This window comes from Rhinatrema bivittatum, chromosome 6 (genome assembly GCF_901001135.1).
Source record: "Rhinatrema bivittatum chromosome 6, aRhiBiv1.1, whole genome shotgun sequence".
NCBI lineage: Eukaryota > Metazoa > Chordata > Amphibia > Gymnophiona > Rhinatrematidae > Rhinatrema > Rhinatrema bivittatum.
The window spans coordinates 311806664-311821248 of record NC_042620.1 but is presented as its reverse complement, the minus strand read 5'-3'; the positions used below and the strand labels follow the sequence as shown (position 1 = coordinate 311821248).

Genomic DNA, 14585 nt, shown 5'->3' with positions numbered 1-14585 from the left:
TTAAGTTGAGACCCCGCCCATTTCAAAGGAAAATCACTCCCCCCCCCCCCCCCCATGCTGCCTTGCTCCAAGAGCCAGTCGCCATTGCCTCAGATTTATCCAAATTTAGGGCAGGATTCATCATTCCTCACGGAATGATGAATCCCACGAAAAAAGGGGGTGGGGTGAAGGGGGGGAGGGCCTGCAAAAGGCCGCAGCCATTCGCACCACGGCGGTGGGACTTCGCCGGCCGCAGTGCGGCCAGCTGCAGCCTTTCACACAAATAGTGCCACCATAAAAGGCGGTGTTATTCACCACGCTACTGCCGGCGAGAATGTTCCTCACATTATCGCCGGCAGTGGTGCCGCGGCCGACTCCTCCCCCTCCCGGTCATTTACATCCTAACGCATGCAAAAAGGCCCTTTTCGCATGCAATAAGGGTTTAGCGCATGCGTTAGGGCCTTATCGCGTGCAATAAGGCCCTAACGCACGCGATAAACCTTTAGAAAATAACTCCCTTAATTTGAAACCAGCTAAAGGGCCATATTCTCCGATGGCTCAGAGAGCAATACGTAGAGAATTGATGGGGTCAGTAATGTGTATCAGCAAGTCATCGACAAAAGCTGCCACCTTAAAAGAAATGTTCCCCCCCAGACTATTCCATGTATATTAGCAGAAGAATTCAGGATTGTCAAGAGGATCTAGGGAAAGAACAAAAAGTAGTGGGGATAGTGGGCAACACTGACAAGTACTCCTAGACAAAATATAATCCCTGGAAAATTCCCCATTAACCAAAATCGCTGCCCGGGAGCTTGTGTAAAGCATGGTGAGAAAGGAAATAAATTGGCCTTGGAAACCAAATCCCTTAAGAGCCTTAAATAGAAACTGCCAATTCACCCTATCAAATGCCTTTTCAGTATCAAAACTAACCAATAAGGAATTCAGTTGCTATTTGAGAGAAAAATCTGGAGAAGCCAGGACCATGTGCACATTTTACAACCGCTTGATGACCCTTAACAAACCCCACCTGGACATGTGATATTAATTTGGGCAGGATAGAGAACAAGGAATCTGCCATGACCTTAGCTAATAATTTAATATTACAATTTAAAAGCAAAATAGGGCGATATGAGCCAGGCAGAGTGGGATCATGTCCCAGTTTGGGTAGAACTACTATAGTGGCCATATTAGTATGCCAATTAGGAAACTGAGAGTTTGCCAAAGTGTCGAATAAATGATCAGGCAGGATTTTATAGAATTCATTTGGAAAGCCATCCGGCCTAGGTATTTTAATAAAGCTGAAGATTTAATGGCCATGGTCAACTCCTGAAACCTTAAGTTGGGGATTTAAACACTTATCAGAAACTTGAGGCAAAGCTGCCTTAGTTAAGTAAGCCTGTATAGAAGGGAGGTCACAAGGCTCAGCTTTATATAAATCCTAATAATATTCATAAAATATATCTCCAATATAGTGGAATCTTCACCCGACCTGCGTTGTCTTTTAGATCCAATAACGGTCTTACCCTCCCAGAACCTGATAATACCGGCCAAGAGTTTCCCTGCCTTGTTCCCATATCAGAAGAGTTTATATTTGTAATACAACAAACTCTTCTGAGTTTTTTGATGAATCAGCTCATTTAGAGTGCTTTGGACCGCAAAAAACTGCGTGCAGGTCACAGCAGAAGGTTTTTGACAGTAACGGCATTTCGCTATACCCAGCTGGTGCTCTAAATGCAATTTCCCACTGGCTTTCTCCTTTTCTGCTAAGCTGCATAGGCAGTTACCTCCCCTCGAAGCACAGCTTTAGCTGTCTCCCAGTAAAGAACTTGCTCACCCTGGTGACCTTGATTAAAATGAGCATATTCCATCCATTTCTCACGAATATACTCCTGAAAAGCTGTATCATAGTAAAGAGAAGTTTGGAATTTCTGTTTTTGATTAGGAGACAAATGGGAGAGGCCACTAATACCTAACCACACAGGAGCGTGGTCAGATATCGCCAGAGGACCAATCTCCGCTCCTACCTCCTTGGAGAAATAGTTTCGGCTTATCAACAAATAGTCTAAATGAGATTTAGAACCGTGGGCCCTCAAAACATGAGTAAAGTCCTCCTCCATAGGATGGAGGACTCTCCAAACATCTATTAGGTCCAGGCCTTGACATAAATATGGGAGACCACAGGCCTTATCCACTCTACACAAACATTCTAAGTACAACAGCGAAGTCCTACCATAGAGCATTCAATAGAAAACAATATTGTAAAAGGCTACAATGGTTATCGTGTGGATGGAAGGTCCCCCAGCTTAGACCATCTTCCTGGAGAAAATACACCATGAAAGTGAGATAAAGAGGTGTAGAAAATAGAAAAGACCAAAGCTCGAGGAAAAATAGTAGATACAGACTCCCACCAAAAACAAAATAGAGAAAAATTATAAGAAACCATTTCTGTGATAATAGAGAGACAGCCTTCTCAGCAAACACCCCATTACAAAACCCTAACAGAAATATAATATGGGTGAAGGTGAAAAAAAGTGACTTACACCCCATCTTGCAACCAAAAGAGAAAACAATCTCTAAAATAATCAGATCATCTGTGCTGTGAGGAGATCCCTACCAAGCATAGACATAATAAAGAAAGCAGAATAGCAAGCTATGTCCCTAAAGTCTCATAATGTCATTGCTTACCACTTAAAGAGAGACATATAAAGATAGAAAAAAAATGAAAAGCTTCCAAGCCCACTACTGACTTCAGCCAGAGTTCAGACTAATGAGAAAGGTCTTGGCTTCTGCAGAGGTAAATAAATGATTCTTCCCGTTATGCTAAATTTTTAGCTTGGCAGGAAAGAGCAACATAGAATGAATGCAATGCTGTGCTAATTGATTGCAGACAGAAGCAAAAGCCTTTCTGCACAAGGCCACCGACGCTGAGTAATCCTGAAAACGGAGTATTTTTCCTTCATCAAAGAACGGGTCTTTTTGTCACCGGTAATCCTGTAGAATGTTGACCTTGTGTGCAAAGTTAAGAATCTTGAAGATAACCAGTCGCAACTTAGGAAAGACATTATCCCCAGTAGGAATAGGCCCAAGCTGGTGGGCCCACTCGATCTGCAGGGTGCCATGTTTAGTGTCCACATTAAGAACATAAGAAATTGCCATGCTGGGTCAGACCAAGGGTCCATCAAGCCCAGCATCCTGTTTCCAACAGTGGCCAATCCAGGCCATAAGAACCTGGCAATTACCCAAACACTAAGAAGATTCCATGATACTGATGCAATTAATAGCAATGGCTATTCCCTAAGTAAACTTGATTAATAGCTGTTAATGGACTTCTCATCCAAGAACTTATCCAAACCTTTTTAAACCCAGCTACACTAACTGCACTAACCACATCCTCTGGCAACAAATTCCAGAGCTTTATTGTGCATTGAGTGAAAAAGAATTTTCTCCGATTAGTCTAAATGTACTACTTGCTAACTTCATGGAATGCCTCCTAGTCCTTCTATTTTTCGAAAGTGTAAATAAACGATACACATCAACTCGTTCAAGACCTCTATCATATCCCCCCTCAGCCGTCTCTTCTCCAAGCTGGACAGCCCTAACCTCTTCAGCCTTTCCTCTTAGGAGAGCTGTTCCACCCCTCTATCATTTTGGTTGCCCTTCTCTGTACCTTCTCCATCGCAACTATATCTTTTTTGAGATGCGGCAACCAGAATTGTACACAGTATACAAGGTTTGGTCTCACCATGCAGCGATACAGAGGCATTATGACATTTTCTGTTTTATTAACTTTCCCTTCTTAATAATTCCTAACATTGTTTGCTTTTTTGACTGCTGCAGCACACTGAGCCGATGATTTTAAAGTATTATCCACTATGATGCCTAGATCTTTTTCCTGGGTGGTAGCTCCTAATATGGAAACTAACATCGTGTAACTACAGCAGGGGTTATTTTTCCCTATATGCAACATCTTGCACTTGTCCACATTAAATTTCATCTGCCATTTGGATGCCCAATCTTCCAGTCTTGCAAGGTCCTCCTGTAATGTATCACAATCCGCTTGTGATTTGACTACTCTGAATAATTTTTTATCATCTGCAGATTTGATAACCTCACTAATCGTATTCCTTTCCAGATCATTTATATATATATATTGAAAAGCACCGGTCCAAGTACAGATCCCTGAGGCACTCCAATGTTTACCCTTTTCCACTGAGAAAATTGACCATTTAATCCTACTCTCTGTTTCCTGTCTTTTAACCAGTTTGTAATCCACGAAATGACATCGCCTCCTATCCCATGACTTTTTAGTTTTCTTAGAAGCCTCTCATGAGGGACTTTGTCAGACGCCTTCTGAAAATCCAAATATACTACATCTATCGGTTCACCTTTAACCACAATGTTTATTAACCCCTTCAAAAAATGAAGCAGATTTGTTAGGCAAGGCTTCCCTTGGGTAAATCCGTGTTGACTGTGTTCCATTAACCATGTCTTTCTATATGCTCTACAATTTTGATCTTGAGAATAGTTTCCACTATTTTTCCTGGCACTGAAGTCAGGCTCACTGGTCTATATTTACCCGAATCGCCCCTGGAGCCTTTTTCAAATATTGGGGTTACATTGGCCACCCTCCAGTCTTCAGGTACAATGGATGATTTTAATGATAAGTTATAAATTTTAACTAATAGATCAGAAATTTCATTTTTAAGTTCCTTCAGTACACTAGGATGCATACCATCTGGTCCAGGTGATTTGCTACTCTTTAGTTTGTCAATCTGGCTTACTACATCTTCCAGGTTCACAGTGATTTCGTTCAGTTCGTCTGACTTGTCACCCCTGAAAAGCATCTCCGGAACTGGTATCTCCCCAACATCCTCATTAGTAAACACGGAAGCAAAGAATTCATTTATTCTTTCTGCAGTGGCCTTATCTTCCCTAAGAGCCCCTTTAACCCCTCGGACATCTAATGGTCCAACCAACTCCCTCACAGGTTTCTTGCTTTGGATATATTTTAAAAAGTTTTTATTATGAGTTTTTGCCTCTATGGCCAACTTCATTTTAAATTCTCTCTTCGCCTATCTTATCAATGTTTTACATTTAACTTGACAATGCTTATGTTTTATCCTATTTTCTTCAGATGGATCCTTCTTCCTTTTGAAGGATGTATTTTTGGCTTGCGTCAGCCACTGTTCTAAGCATTCACCCAGGGCTTGTTCAGGGTCAGATTCTGGAACTCCAGTGGCCCGGAGATTATTTCTATGTAATTGGTTTTCAAGGTGATCGACCTTGTCTTGCAGAATTGCACAGTTCTCCTTCAGCTTCTTAACTTCTTGTTAAGTGTCCTCGACATCTGACAGACGTTGTTTCACCATTTGCAACTGAGCTGGGCACTCACTCTAGTAAGTTGGCCAGAGAGAGTAGTGAATCTGCCTTCCAGAGCCGCAATGACTGCCTCGGCAATGTCAGAGCCCTGCGGATCCTGGCTTTCAGATCCCAAGTTAGTATCGGGCACATCAGCCATTTTAATGTCTGTCCCTTTAGCCTTCTCTTTGTCCTCCTTGGCAGATTTCATTGCCATTCTGGGTTGCAGAGTGTCTAGAAATAGCACAGTAGACATGGCAGGCCAGTAGAAAAAGTGAAAGTAGAAAAAGTGAAAAAGTGGCCCAATCAAATGAAGTAGCTTACTAAGAAATTGAATTAAAGGAGAGAGGATCCTTGGAGAGAACAAAAGCACGTCTGCGCTCTCTCACAGCATCATGTGACACCCCCCCCCCCCTTATTTCTATTTTAACAAGTTTGTTCTTAATCTCAGCTGCATGCAGAAAGCAGTTTTGAGTGTTATTGCTGATATTTTACATACACATTTTATTTTCACTGCTGTTAGTAGATATTAGGCAATTATTTTAAGCAAGGAATGGACTTAGCCAATATTCTTTTTAAAGACTGGGTTGCTATGAGCATAAAATTGATAGGCTTTTTGCATCAACGAAAGTAGTGCTCACAGGGTAATGCAACCAAAAATGTTTGCACACAGCAAAGGGAACACTGGGGAGAAGGAGATTGGGATTGGATCTTGAGGGAGTTGGGTTTAGAGAGAGAGAGTGTTTGAGTTGGCCCTTGGGGAGGGAAAATAGTGTTGTTCAATTTAGTTAAAAGTACATTTCCTGGCATTTTCACAGTCACACAGTCATATGACCAATGACCAGTGGGTATAAATTTATGTGACTTTGTAAAATTTGGTTGGGTGCGTCATGAGGATCAAGCAAACTTGAAAGTATGCCCTGATATTAAAAAGTTGAGAAACTCTGCATTAGATGTTCGAGGGGTTAAAGGGGCATTCAGGAAAAATAATGCCATCGTGGAAAGAGTAAATTCATTCTTAGCTTCGGTGTTTACTGATGAGGATATTGGGGAGATACCCATGCTAGAAACTGTATTCAGTGGTGATGATTCAGAAGAACTGAAACAAATCATGGTGAAGCTTGAAAGATATAATAAGGCAGACTGACAAACTAAAGAGTAACAAATCACCTGGACCAGATGATATACATTCCAGTTCTGAAAGAACTAAAAAATTAATTTTCAGATCTATTACTAGTAATTTGTAGCCTATCCTTAAAGTCGTCCATTGAAGCTGAAGATTCGAGCACGGCCAGTGTAAACCTGATCTTTTAAAAAGGGCTCTAGGGCTGATCCAGAAAACTTTAGACTAGTGAAGTCTGACCAGTGCCAGGAAAAATTTGTAGAAACTATTTTAAAGAACAAAATCACAGAACATATAGAAAAGACATGGTTTAATGGGAAACAGCCAGCATGGATTTATTCAAGGGAAATATTGCCTCACCAATCTCCTAAATTTTTTTTTTTTTTGAAGGGGGTTAATAAACATGGATAATGGTGAGTCTGTGGATGTATTGTATTTGGATTTTCAGAAGGCATTTGACAAATTCCCTCATGAGAGACTCTTGAGAAAATTAAAAAGTCACAGGATAGGAGGCAATTACTTATAGTGGATTACAAACTAGTTAAAAGATAGGAAACAGAGAACAGGACTAAATGATCAGTTTTTTCAGTGGAGAAGGGTAAACAGTGGAGTGCATCAGTGCTTTTTAATATTTTTATAAATGATCTGGAAAGGGGAACAACGAGTGAGGTGATCAAATTTGCAGACAAAATTATTCGGAGTAGTTAAATCACAAACAGATTGTGAAAAGTTGTAGAACCTTGTGAGAGTAGAAGTCTAAACATTCAAATGTAAGATGAAATTTAAATGTGTACAAGAGCAAAGTAACCCACACTATGGTTATGTGATGATAGGTTCTAAATTAGGAGTTACCACCTAGGAAAAGGATCTAGGCATGCTAGTGGACAATAAATACTTTGAAATCCTCTGCTCAGTGTGTGGCAGCGGAGGAAAAAGCAAACAGAATTTTAGGAATTATTAGGAAAGAAATGGAGAATAAAATGGAGAATGTCATAATGCTTCTGTATTGCTCCATGGTGAGGCCATCATGAAGTACTATTATGCAGTTCTAGTTGCTGCATCTCACAAAAAATATAGTTGCATTGAAAAAGATACAGAGAAGGGTGACCAAAATGATAAAGGGATGGAATGGCTCCCCTATGAGGAAAGGCTAAAGAGGTTAGGGCTGTCCAGCTTGGAGAATAGAAGGCTGAAGGGGGATATAATAGAGGTTTTAAAAATCATGAGTAGAATGGAATGGGTAAAGGTAAATCTGTTATTTACTCTTTCAAAAAATACAAAGACTAGGGGACACTATGAAGTTAGTAAGTAGCACAGTCAAAACAAATCAGAGAACCTTCTTTTTCACTCAATGTACAATTAATCTCTGGAGTTTATTGCTGGAGGATGTAGTTAAAGCAGTTAGTGTAGCTAGGTTTAAAAAAGGTTTGGACAAGTTCCTAGAGAAGTCTATACTGTTATTAACCAAATAAAGATTTAGGGAATAGCCACTATGTATCATTGCATAATAGCAGCATGGGATCTATTTTCTATTTGCAATCTTGTCAGATACTAGTGACCTGGATTGGCCAGGAAACAGGATACTGGGCTTGATGGACTTTAGGTCTGACCCAGTATGGCAATTCTTATATTCTTATGGTGAATTTTGAAAAATCGATTCTAGTTCCCATCCAGAGAATAATATTCATAAGGGCATGGGATAGATTTCCTGAAAGAAAAAGCCTTTCTCCCGTCAGATAGGACAAACGCACTCAGAACACTTATATTGACTGCGGAACGTAGATCAGGCAACAGCCAGAGACATTTTAGTTGTTCTAGGACACATGGCGGCAACAGTTTATGTAGTTCCGCTGACCTGCCTTCACATGCAACTCTTACAGTGGGGTCTCCGCTCCAGTGGAACCAATTAATTCAGCCCATGACGAATTCAGTGGACTTCTTTCAAGGCATGAAACAGGAGCTTTGCTGGTGTCTACAACCCTTCATCCTCCAAGTGGAAGTGCTATTCCCACTGCTTCCTCAACAAGTAGCATTGGCGATGAATGCTTCCACGAAAGGATGAGAACCTACACAGGGCCCTTCCAAACTCAAGAGAAAAACAGTTTGAGATTAATGTCCTAGAACTACGAGCAATCAGATATTCTTTTGACAGGCTTCACACATCTCTTCCAGGGGAACAGCGTTCTCATTCAAACCTACAACGAGGTAGCCATGTTCTGTGACAACAAACAAGGTGGTACAGGATCATGGACCCTCTTCCAGGAGGCAATAAAGATATGGGAATGGGCATGTAAACATCAAACTGTCTTGCAAACAACCTACCTTCCAGGAATTTCCAACACATTGGTGGATTGCCTCAGCAGAGTATTTCGCCCACACAGATGTTCCCTGTAACAATCAACTGCCAACAGACTGTTCAGTCTGTGAGGACTTCCAGCAATCAACCTATCAGGGGATTTTGCTTTATTCTTTATTCTTCCAAGTGAACTCAGATCTGCTCAGGATGCTTTTCTGCTTAACTGGAGTGCAGACTCCAAGCAGGAACTGTGTAGGACTCTTCTCCAGCAGCTGGGATGATTCTAGGCCTCTTCCCACCTCAGGCCGCCTTCTACCATGTCTCTCCACTGCCCAGACCAGCGCAGGAGGCTGAGGATGGCTGACCAAGCTCCTCCCCCATCTGCCTACCTCATCAGCCAGTGCCACCTAGTCCTTTTAAGGGCAGGCCGGCAGGGACCATGTTGGACTCTCTTCCAGCTGTGTCTGGGCCTCTCCCCTCGTGCCTCTGCACTGCCCAAATTGCTGCAGGAGCCTGAGGACTGCTGACTAAACTCCTCCTCCACCTGCCTACCTCACAGCTGGCGCTGCCTAGCTCTAAAGGGGCAGGCCTATCAGCGGTCCTTTACCAAAGGGCCTGCCCCTTTGTGTGCACCGAGGAGTGCCTCCAACTCTCTTGATTGAAGCAACTTTTCCCTTCCTCTGCATACCTGGTACACCTATCCAGCACTCCTCTGATCCCTTTCAGGGCAGCTTCATAATTACTAACTCAAGAGGAAGGACATCTATATCATCCAAGTTTTCCATCACTCAATCTGACAGCATGGATGTTGAATGCTTGCTGACTGCAGAATTTTCCTTACCCAAAGAGGTTAAGGACATAGCAGTGTCTGCCTGGAAGCCGTCTACTAGAAGAGCTTTTGGATTCAAATGGAAAATGTTCTCATCTTTGTGTCTACAGACTTTTTGGACCCATTTGCATGCAAACTAAAAGACCTACTTAAATACTTACTCTCGCTGTCTTCCTTGGGTTTCAATATTTCATCAGTGATAGTTCATCTCAATGCCAAAGCAGCCTACCATTTTCAAATTGAGAGTGGGCCAATCTCAACTCATCCATTGGTATCCAAGTTCATGAAAGACTTATGGCATACTACACCTCCAGGTGTGAAACCTCCTGTTCCATGTGACCTGAATGTGGTTCTGGCACAACTGATGAAGACTCTGTTTGAACCATTGGAATCTGCTTCTCTCAAAGTTCTCATATGAAACATATCATTCCTAGTCGTAATCACATCAGACAGAAGTCGGTGAGCTTCAAGCTTTAGTTCATTACCCTCTTTACATGCAATTATTTCACAATAGGGTGGTGCTTCGCATGCGCACAAAGTTTTTACCAAAGATGGTATCGGTTTTTTATGTTAATCAAGCCATCCTTTTACCTACTTTCTTTCCAAGACCACATGAATGTGAAAAGGCCCTTCATGCTACAGGAAAAAAACCCAGCCACATCGTCAGGCCTCACAGCTATTTGTCTCTTACGATTCTAGCAGTTAAGGATGTGCATTTGTTGGGCTATTTTGTTTAGTTCGGTTTGTGGGTTTACGCATACCAGTGAATTAAATGGCCCAATGAATGCACTTCCCTAATAGTAGTAGCCAATGAATATTGTCCAGTGTGCACATTGCACATTGTTATGCCTTGGTAGACATCCAGATCACAAACTCTATCAAGTGTGAGCCATGGCCGCTTTGGTGGCTCATCTGAGAGCAGAACCTATTGCAGACATCTGCAAAACTACAACTTGGTCATCAGTGCACACCTTCACGTCTCATTACTGTCTGGGTAATTTATCAAAAAGTGACAGTAAATTTGGACAAGCAGTTTTACATAACCTATTCACTTAATAGTCCATTCTCTGTGGGAGGTCTGGGTTACTTATTCAGTAAATGTCCAACTACATCCCTCAGCTTGGTACTCCCAATCAGGTCGATACAGTAACGTTGAGTTAAAGATTCCCGGTCTGTAACGTGCTGGGAGCACACAATACAGACGAGTAAGGCCATCCAGCCATACAGTCTCCAGTTTCACGCGTCCTTAGCGCTTCCTAAACCCTTTCCTAAACCCTTTCCGCACCCGGCATGTAAATGAACGAAAAAGCTGTATAATGAAGGAATTAGCTATTCCCCTGCGATACTGTAACGGGCGCTGATATTATCTCCTCCGTAACCCGCTGTTCTGCCGCGGCCTTAACCTGCTAGTTTACCGCCTCCCCCTAGTAGGAGTTAGTGTAGTGTAGTGTAGGGTAAAAACATTGCTTACCCGCCCTGGTCCCGTCCGGTCTCCTGCAGCCCCGTCCGGTCCCCTCCTCCCGAAGCAAAAAAAAACAAACGAAAAAGTAGCAAGGCTCGGGCCTGCTATGGTAAGTGTAAAAAGTGTTAAAAACAAAAAACCTGTGTGTTATATAAAAAAACAAAACAATTTTAAATACCTGTCGGAGGGCCGTGGGTCCAGGCGGCCGGTGGGCGGCGGGCAGCCATCAGCGGCATCCGGTAGTCCCTTCTCCCTTCCTCCCTCCCTCCCCTGCCTGGATGAGCGCCAAAATCGCACGGGCGGGTCGGCAGTGGGGGGGGGGGGGGGGCGGCAGCAGGATCCGGGAGCGGGGGGTAGGCAGCAGCGGGGTCCGGGGGGGGCGGCGGCAGCGGGGTCCGGGGGGGCAGTGGCAGCAGGATCCAGGGGTGGCAGCGAGATCCGGGGAGCGAGTAGTGGCAGCGTGTTCGATCGGGCAGGCAGGTAGGTGGCAAAATAAAGATGGCCGCCTGCACGGGAAAATCGTGCAATTGGCCGCTGAAGACGTGACGTCACGACGTTTGGCGTCACGGGGTGTGACGTCACGTCTTCAGCGGCCAATTGCACGATTTTCCCGTGCAGTCGGCCATCTTTATTTTGCCACCTACCTGCCTGCCCGATCGAACACGCTGCCACTACTCGCTCCTCGGATCTCGCTGCCGCCCCTGGATCCTGCTGCCGCTGCCCCCCCAGACCCCGCTGCCGCTGCCCCCCCCGGGCCCCGCTGCCGCCCACCCGCCGCCCCCGGATCCTGCTGCCGCCCCCCCGCTGCCGCCCCCCCCCCCCCCCCCGCTGCCGACCCGCCCGTGCGATTTTGGCGCTCATCCAGGCAGGGGAGGGAGGGAGGAAGGGAGAAGGGACTACCGGATGCCGCTGATGGCTGCCTGCCGCCCACCGGCCGCCTGGACCCACGGCCCTCCGACAGGTATTTAAAATTGTTTTATTTTTTTATATAACACACAGGTTTTTTGTTTTTTACACTTTTTTACACTTCCTGGTGCCTGTCATTTCAAATGTCATTTGAAATGACAGGTACCAGCGCACCCAGGTTACTGTATAGGCACTGTTACAGCGCCTATACAGTAAAATGGGTTGCGCGGGCATAACCCTTCCCTAACGCTTCACAGCCGTGGCATGCATTTGCATGCGATTAGAGGAGAGTATCGGGGAGTTAGTGAAGAGAACTGTGCGTGCGGGGAGGAAGGGTGCGTCTGACACTGCCGCACTGTTTTTACCGCGGCCTTACTGTATCGAGCCGAAAGTGTGAAAGCTAATTCAGCCCTGCTTGTCGACAGAGAAAGCAAATTTGTTTACCGTAAAAGATGTTCTCCATTAGCAGAATGAATTAGCCATGCTAAATACTCTCCCTGGAGAGTTGACTTCTCACCTAGACTTAGCTCTGATATTGACTGCAGGAATTCTTCACGCTCATTAGAGCAAAAGCTCTGAGCTTAGAGAGAAGGGTCCCTTCAGCACTGCTGAATGACATCACCCATGTGGCATGGATAATTCATCCTGCTGTCTACGGAGAACACAGCTTATGATAAGCAAACTTACTCAGAATTCTATTAATCTTTATTATATCTCTTTACTTTAAGCTGAAAAGCCCTAACCTGTTTAGCCCTTCTTCATAAGGGAGCTGGTCCATTCCATTATCATTTTTGTTGCCTTTCTCTATACTATTTCTCGTTCTGCTATATTTTTTTTTTGGAGGCACAGCAACAATCCTCAAGGTGTGACTGCACCATGGATTGATACAGAGCCATTATGTTCCTGGTTTTGTTTTCCTTTCTGAATAATTCCTAGCTTTCTATTTGTTTTGTAAGTTTTTTTTTCAACTGCATTGCACACTAAGTAATGTTTTTTGCCAGGGGTATGTAAACTTGTGTGCACAACCTTATATTAAAAAGCTCCAATCCAAGTACTGATCCCTGAGGTACTCCACTGTTTACCTTTCTCCACTGAGAAGAATTGACCATTTTAGTCCTCCTCTCTTTTTTTTTTTTTCCTATCTTTTAACCCGACTCACATCCAGTTCCTTGCATGCTGTTTGGGAGGGGGAGGGGCTGGAGTGGGTAGCAGAAGGCTGATTTCTTCTGCCTGAGATTTTGGGCACCGGCCAATAGAGACATTGGGGTACAGGCTTGTGGGTTTATGCCCATAGGGAAAAGCAGCCTTGCCTCATGTCTTCCCCTTGGGCTTGACATCCGGGGCAGCCACCCCCCCAAGTCCCGGCTCTGATGAGCCCCATGATCTTTACCTGCTTCCCAGTTCTTGTTGCCCTTTCTGGAGGGGCATTCCTGAGTGAGAACTTGGCTTTGCTGATACCTATTCAGATATGTGTGGTAAGGACGCTGTGCCTTTAAATGATCCGTTCAACTCTTTTATTGCAAGCTGTGGTCCAAGGGTCAAGTCATGTGATGGGCTGGATGACATCATGCAGAGAGTGCAGGGTGGCTGGGACGGTCTGCGCTGTGCTGTGCAGTACCGGTAACACTTTGTAATGCAAAGGGGAGGAAAAAAAAAAGACTCTGAGGTATGCAGCGTATGCTGTCTTAAGGAAGTTTTATCAGCTGGTCATCTGCGAGCAGGTCTTGTGGAACTAAAGAGGAATACTGGTAAAAGGTGTAACTAAGGTAAGTAGCTGGCAGGGTGGGAAGAGAGACAGCCTGTGATCTGGGAAACGAGAGGTCCAGTCCTCCTAGACTGAAGTGAGTAAAAAGCTGATCTCCAGTTGTCTGGGATGTGGTTACCACAAAAAGGAAAGAAGGCACTTGAATTAATTGGAGGATAGAATTTGTGACGTTTGTTTATCCAGCTATGATTTGCTGTGAATAAAAGGATGCTGAATGGGTTGGGGGAAAGGGGAGGGTTTCCCTGTTTTAGTAAAAACCAATCTGCCAGAGTTTTCCAGGAATCACGAGCAGACAGGGCCAGATATGTTCTGTCTTTACCATTGCGTTGTCATGCAGATGGGGGAGAGCAGTCTCCAGCACTGTCTTCCTGCCTGTTTCCTATTTCCTTTTAGAGGCAGGTAAGCCTCTCTTTAGTCTCTAAGAGTTGGAGCATCTTTATTGTAAGGGAGAGTACTTTTTTTTTTTATGGGTTTGTGTGTGTGGTGGGTGGGCTTGGGTGGGATCCAGATGGAAGGGAGTTGAAAATGAGGATCTCTGCAGCGATGTAGAGGTTGCCTGCTTTTAATTGCTCAAGCATTTTTAAAATTATGCTACGGTTTGGTATTTGGTGACTGTTCTGAGAGAAAAGAAAAAGGCAGAGGGATTTCACACCGATATGAGAAAGTAAATCAAAGCCCTTAATTCTCTCTGTAGTTGTGTGAGTTCTGAAAAGTAGGGATATTTTTATTTTGTTGAATACAGGACATTTATCTACAGGTTGTGACAAATGTATTAAAATCCAATAAAAAGGTATCATCTGCAACTTATTTGACCTTTTTTTTAAAATTTATACATTTACCAAAATATGCATAAGGATGTGCCGACAG

The 14585-nt window shown here is 43.8% G+C and overlaps 1 protein-coding gene across 5 annotated transcripts in view; it reads left to right on the top strand.

Annotated features, from left to right (window-relative positions):
• Positions 1-14585, top strand: part of CLCN5 (chloride voltage-gated channel 5) — a 187289-nt gene that overhangs the window by 85480 nt on the left and 87224 nt on the right. Inside the window, exon 1 of one of the 5 annotated variants that reach the window (XM_029607483.1) lies at positions 13560-13719. The exons of 3 other annotated variants lie outside the window; for them this stretch is intronic. The gene's annotated coding sequence lies outside the window, so the exon portion shown is untranslated. Of the gene's footprint in view, positions 1-13559; positions 13720-14028; positions 14118-14585 lie in introns of those variants that run through there. One more of the 5 variants, XM_029607484.1, reaches the window with a different exon arrangement.